A 6,451-nucleotide genomic window follows, 5' to 3' on the forward strand; every position below is an offset into this window, starting at 1 on the left:
AGGAATTTTTTTGGGATTTGTAGTTCAAAAGAAAGGGATTGCTATTGATCAAAATAAAGCTAAGGCAATTTTGGAGTTACCCCCACCAATGTCGAAAAACGAGGACCGTATTTTTTAGGGAAAGTTAACTTCCTTCGACAATTTATCTCTAATCTTTCTGGACGAACACGTGTTTTTTCATCTTTAGTTAAACTCAAAGATGAGTCGCAATATGTATGGACAGAGGAACATCAGAAAATATTTGATTCGATTAAAGCTTATTTGTTCAAAGCACCAATAATGGCAATTATTCGTCCTCATAAACCATTAAAATTGAACATTGCAGTATCTACAAATACTATCTGATGTATGTTGGCTCAAGATGATGAGGAAAGCCATGAAAGAGCCATTTATTATTTGAGTAAAGTGATGTCCGATATCGAGTCATGATACTCTTCGATTGAAAAATTATGTTTGTCCCTCTATTATGCTTGTATGAAATTGAAATGTTATATGGTTGATAAAACTGTCAAAGTAGTTAGGCAGACGGATTTGATAAAATACATGTTATCTTATCCCATGTTGAGAGGTCGATTGGCAAATGGATGCTTGCTTTAAGAGAATTCGATTTGCAATATGTTCCGGCTAAGGCCGTTAAAACTCAGGTCATTGTAGATTTTCTAGTTGACAGATCGAATAATCCTAATGTCCAAGGGACAAATATTATTGAAGTAGATTCTGATTGTTGGAATTTGTATTTTGATGGTTCAAAGCACAAAGATGGTGCTGGAATTGGGATTCTAACCACTTCTCTAAAAGGTATCCCGTCGGAATTTTTGTTGAATTAAAATATCCATGTTCGAATAACATTGCTGAGTATGAAGCGTTAATACTGGGATTAGAGATTTTAATCAATAAAGGGGCATTAGACATCCAAATTTTTGGAGATTCTCAGTTAGTTTTAAAACAACTGTCGAAAGAGTTTAAATGTAACAATGAAAAATTACAAAAGTATCTATCGACAGCATGGGAGTTGTTGGTGTCTTTCCAAAAAGTGTCCTTGGTTCATATTCCAAGAATTCAAAATGAGATTGTCAATGAGTTGGCTCAAATTGCATTGAAATACAGAATACTTCCTGAAATTTTAGGAAAATTGGCAGAAGTTTGACACATTTTGGTGCCTACTGAAGAAAGGAAAGTTTTAGTTATAGATGATTGGAATGATAACGATTGGAAGAAACCAATTGCGGAATATTTGAAAAATCTTAGTACTTGAGTCGATCAGAAAGTTAAGTTAAAAGCAATCAATTTTGTATTGATGGGTGATGAGTTATATAAAAATGGTGTCAACAAAAGCCTTTTGAGATATGTAGGCCAATTAGAAAAAGGTATTGCTCTTGGAGAAGTCCATAGGGGAATATGTGGTGATCATCAAGCTGGAGAAAACATGAAATGGGTGCTTCGACAAGATCGAGTGTATTGGCCATCCATGATTAAAGATTGTATTGATTATGCAAAAACATGTCAGGAGTGTCAACGACATAGGGTAATACAACAAATTCCAGCTTCTGAATTACACTCGATTATTAAACCTTGGCCATTTAGAGGTTGAACTTTGGATTTGATTGGAATAATCCATCCTCTTTTATCGAAAAATCATAAATTTATTTTAGTAGCCACTGATTATTTCACTAAATGGGTTGAAGTTGTTCCTTTGATAGAGGCGGGTCAAAATAAAATTATTGATTTCATAGATGAGTACATAATTCATCGATTCGGAATTCCTCAAACATTGAGCACTAATCAGGGAACTATGTTTACTGGGCAACGTATTAGAAATTTTGCAGCATCGAGGAATATAACCATGGTAACTTCAACCCCATATTACGCACAAGCAAATGGCCAAGTTGAAGCAGCAAATAAAATTTTAATCAATTTGATTAAAAAGCATATTGACCGAAACCTCGAACATGGCATGAGACTTTAATATTAGGCTCTTCCAATGCAACTTCTTCTATTGTGCTTCGAAATAGTTGTTGTTTTTTTCTTCTGTGCTTTGATATAAGGCTCTTCCAATGCAACTTCTTCTTCTCGAATTAAGGCGAGCTCTTTTTCAAGTTCTTCTCTACGGTCTGCTAAACAAGCTTGAGTATTGGCAGCGTGGGAAACATTAATCTCAAATTCCTTAAATTATTTTTGTGTCGATTGATGGGCAATATTGATTTTTTTGGCCCCATCTTCGATTTTGGTCATTTCCTTCTTTACTCCATTCATTCTGTCTTGGGAAATGAAAAGGTTATTAGAAACCTTTTTGAATCTCTTCACCACTTGGAAAAATTGAAGTAGGACCTGGAATTCGAGAGAAGAACTTAAAACATCAGATAAGAGTTTGTTCAAATCATCTTGTTTAACCCATTCATCAACAGTATGAGTGAGGAGCTTGAGAAGGAAACTCAATTGTTGGTAAGTCAGTGGACTTAAATTTTCTGGAAGATTTGGTTTTGATAATTCCTCCATAGTTGGAACTGAAGTTGGTATATTAGGCTTGTGAGTGATTCTAGACATAACAGCCAAAAGTTCAGCCAATTCAGTGTCAGGAGGGTCAGATTCAATGGCTGGAAGTTCTTTATTTTTAGAGGCTTGTTGAGAAGTTTGTTCAGGTTGAATTATTAAATCTGATGAAATTCAGATCCCTGAAACAAGTTGGGATGGGGATTTTTTCATTTCAGTGTCCCTTTGGTGAGGACTTGTGTCTTTTGAGGGAGAACTAATGGTAAGGTCGACATCAATGGAAGGAGAAGAAGGAGGATTATTTATAAGAGAAATTAGTAATGGTTGTACTTTGATTGATTCAGTTGAAATGTTTTCCTTGATGATTGGTGGCTCAGTGTGTGCGGCAAAGGGAGTGTCTTTGTTTGGTTCAGGAGCAGGTTGTTGGACTTCTTGATTAAGTGCCATGTAGTGAGAGATTGTATGGCCACTAGAGAATGAGTCTGAATGTTGTTCATGTCCTTTGTCAAGAATAGTTTTTACCATGGAAACAGGAGATTGTTGGGGAAGCACATCAGCCTTCTTACAACAAAATTTGTGATAAGTGAATGAGGGGATTAGAGACTAATTAAATAAGATTGGAATTATGTTAATAATAAGTATACCTCATGAGTTATTTTGGATTCTAGGATTTGAGAGTGAACTGGGTTTCTTGATGGACTATTCAATTCAGAATTGCTAGAAGCAGAAGAAGAATCACTCGAGGAAAAAGGTAATTGCATTGGCAAAGGTATAGCACTTTCATTGGAAGAGTTTTCACTATTGGAAGTTTGTTTCTACAATAAAAGAAGAGAGTTCAAAACAAAATATTGAAGATAATTCTATGTTTTTTTTTTGAAAAAGTATAGATTAATAATACCTTTCTCGATGTTGTAACTTTGACAGAAGTTTTTTGCACCTTTTGTTGTTGTTATTTCGACGTCTCCATTTTTCTCTTTGGAGCTTTTGGAGAAGGTGCATCAGAAGTATTTGGGTGATTCTTTATCGACTTCTTTTTAATGTCATCCAAAATGCAATCATATCGGGAGTAATAGTTACCTCACCAGTCAATAAAAGATTTGGTGACAAAATCACTATGAAGGAAAGTGCGAGGAGAGTAATGACTTCGATGTTTGTCACTGGCATCAAGACCTTTTTGAACATCTTCTGATCTTTTGTTTTGAGAACAAGGTGACAAAGAGCTGGAGCTTTTTTTGGGAAAGGAGCAGGAATAGCTTGTGAAAAACCCATTTTCCTAGCCACATAGTGGGGGCATGAAGGGTTATATTAAATTGCTTTTTCTTATATTGAGGGATACCTGTAGGAAAGATTTGAATGGCAAGGAAGTTGGACCAAATTATATTATTTGAGGAGTCGATATCCTTGTCTGAGAATAGGTGGTGTTGAAACCATGAAGGTCCTCTTCTTCGATCAGCAAAGGGAGCAAGTTTTAGGTCTTCATTTCGAAAGATTTTGCATCAATGGAATTTCAAAAATACCTCCCAAAAGAGTTCCTCTGTTGAATGTGCATTCTCAAAATTCGGTTGAAGTGTAACCAATCAAAATCCTTCAATATGTTGCTTATCGGAGGTTGTGATCTCTCCTTGTTTCATATGTTTTTTGAAAATGGCATTAAGCCAGAGTTAAAGAAACCAGATAGGACCCCATCACTGATCGAAGTCTGTTTTCGATGGCTTTCAACCATTAGGCCCAACTAATCATATAGATTGCTAATGATTTATTTGGCAAAGTTGAATTCGTGTCCTTCATGAATTAAAGCAGCTAAAGGGATGAATAATTTCTACATTGAGACACTCCTCGAAAAGAATACAATAGCATTCAACCAAAAGTATAGAAATGCTACGCATTCTTGTCGGTAACAGGAGTGCCCTCTTTTTCCATATTTAGTTTAATAAATTCCCCATAAGAGCTTTTTGCGACAATTTGGTATTGCCAATTCGGTTTCTCTCAAATGTAGCGACTGAGTTGCTCATCGGCAAGCCAGTAATAGCAGCCATATCGAAAAGAGTTAGGCCAACCATACCATATGGAAGGTGAAAGTTGTTGGTAGTTTTGTTCCAGAAACAGAGGGCAACACCAATCATCCAATGGTGTGTGATAGGTGTGAAATGGGAGAGTCAAATAAGATCATGAATACCCTAAAGTTTCCAAATTACACCTTTAACAGCCTCAATCCTCTGATACCAAGAAAGAAAGCTAGCAGTTTTTAAAGTAATTTTAGGGATGTACCGAAAGAATTTTTTACCATCGATGAAATGAGTTATGAAAAGCTCTTGCTTAATGAGTAAATCCTCTCCCTCAGCACTAGGAAAGAAACGAGTAGTTTTTTCAGGTTTTTCTGCAGAATGTATGGGGCTAATGAAACAAAAAGTATCTTCTTCAACAGTGAAAAGAAAGAGAATATTTTTATCATTCGAGGTGCTACTTGGATCCTCGATTATGATATCCCTAGCTTGAGAAACAATACCCAAATCGGGTTGAACGAAGGTTTTAGTCATGACCTTCTTGCCTTTGTCTTTAGTCAGTGAAGTCTCTGGAACACTGGATGATGCCATTTGAAGATGAAATAGTTTGAACAAGGAAGAGAAGAAAAGAAAGAAATTGGAGATGAAAAGTTGACGTTCTTAACAGTGAGAGTATTGTTAAGTATAAGTAAAAGGGGGTAAGTAAGGCTTTTCACCATTTTATATTTCACTGTTTTAGAATTTGAAAAAAGAAAACTTCTTTGAGAAGGCAAAGTTGGAAGAGAGAGAGACGGTAATTAATGGAGAACATGCCATAGTGGGCACCGATAAGTAGGCGGTTAGTAAATTTCGTGTGAATTAAATTGTTTAATTATGGTTGTTAAGTCAAGTTAAATAGGATTAAGTGTTTCATTTTCAAAATGATATCGAAAAGACGAATTAATCCTAACAGGGCAATTTGTTAGTCGAAAAATATAATTTTGAAGACATCGAGGTCGAGTTTTGATAAAGATTCTTTTGAAGAATGTAACCCTTATCGAAAAAGGATTCGTCGAGGAAAAGAGGTATAATTCAATTGATAAGATCAAAGAACAAGAACAAGTAAAGTTGATTAGTGGCAGTTACTCACATCATGCAAAGGAGTGGGAACAGTTATTTAAAGATTAACGCAAGTGGGAGTTATATTTGAATTTGATTAGTTGAAGATTCTTATAAATAGGTGAAAGATCGAAGAAACAAGGTTTGGAATCTCATATCAGAAAATACTCTCGCACACTTACATCTCCAGTAAATTTCTGAGTCTGTTTAGAATTTTTTTTTTCTATAGGATTTCTTCTATTGTCTTTACTTTTCATTTAAATTTCTTGTAACTTTTATTTTTATGCACATTTACTTTTCAAGCAAAACTTTATTTTTTCTGTTTTTTTTTTGAGATTCAGTATTTTGATTTTGATTTTAAAGTCTTTCAATTTCGTCGAAGGCATTTCTTTATTTAAATTCAGTGTTATTCTCCTCCATTTCAGTTATTTTACTTCTAAATTTATTTTGCTTTGTTCTTTCAGATTTTTTTTTGTTGTTTTTGTTCAATCAAAAGAATCATTTGATTTAAAAATTGATACTTATATGAAAAGTAGATTTCACTCTTAAATCACAGATATCAAACCACTTAAATTTGTTAAAAATCGATAAAACACGTATAAATATTTTGGATTAGGAATGTTAAAGCCAAATATACAACACCTGTGTCAACGTGTGCCAAAGTGCAACGGTGCAAAATCTATTAGAAAGCTACTTATAAAATTAGAAAGCATTAATAATGCAGCAATGATCGGTATCAACTTACATGTCTCTAGTTTTGATGGTCTTATAAAGTTTGAATTATTAAATAATTTTAATAATAAAATATATTTTTAAAAATTTTAATAATTATCAAATAATAATTTTTTAATTTATTTATT

The sequence above is a fragment of the Arachis ipaensis genome, chromosome B09 (assembly GCF_000816755.2).
Source record: "Arachis ipaensis cultivar K30076 chromosome B09, Araip1.1, whole genome shotgun sequence".
NCBI classification, from domain to species: domain Eukaryota; kingdom Viridiplantae; phylum Streptophyta; class Magnoliopsida; order Fabales; family Fabaceae; genus Arachis; species Arachis ipaensis.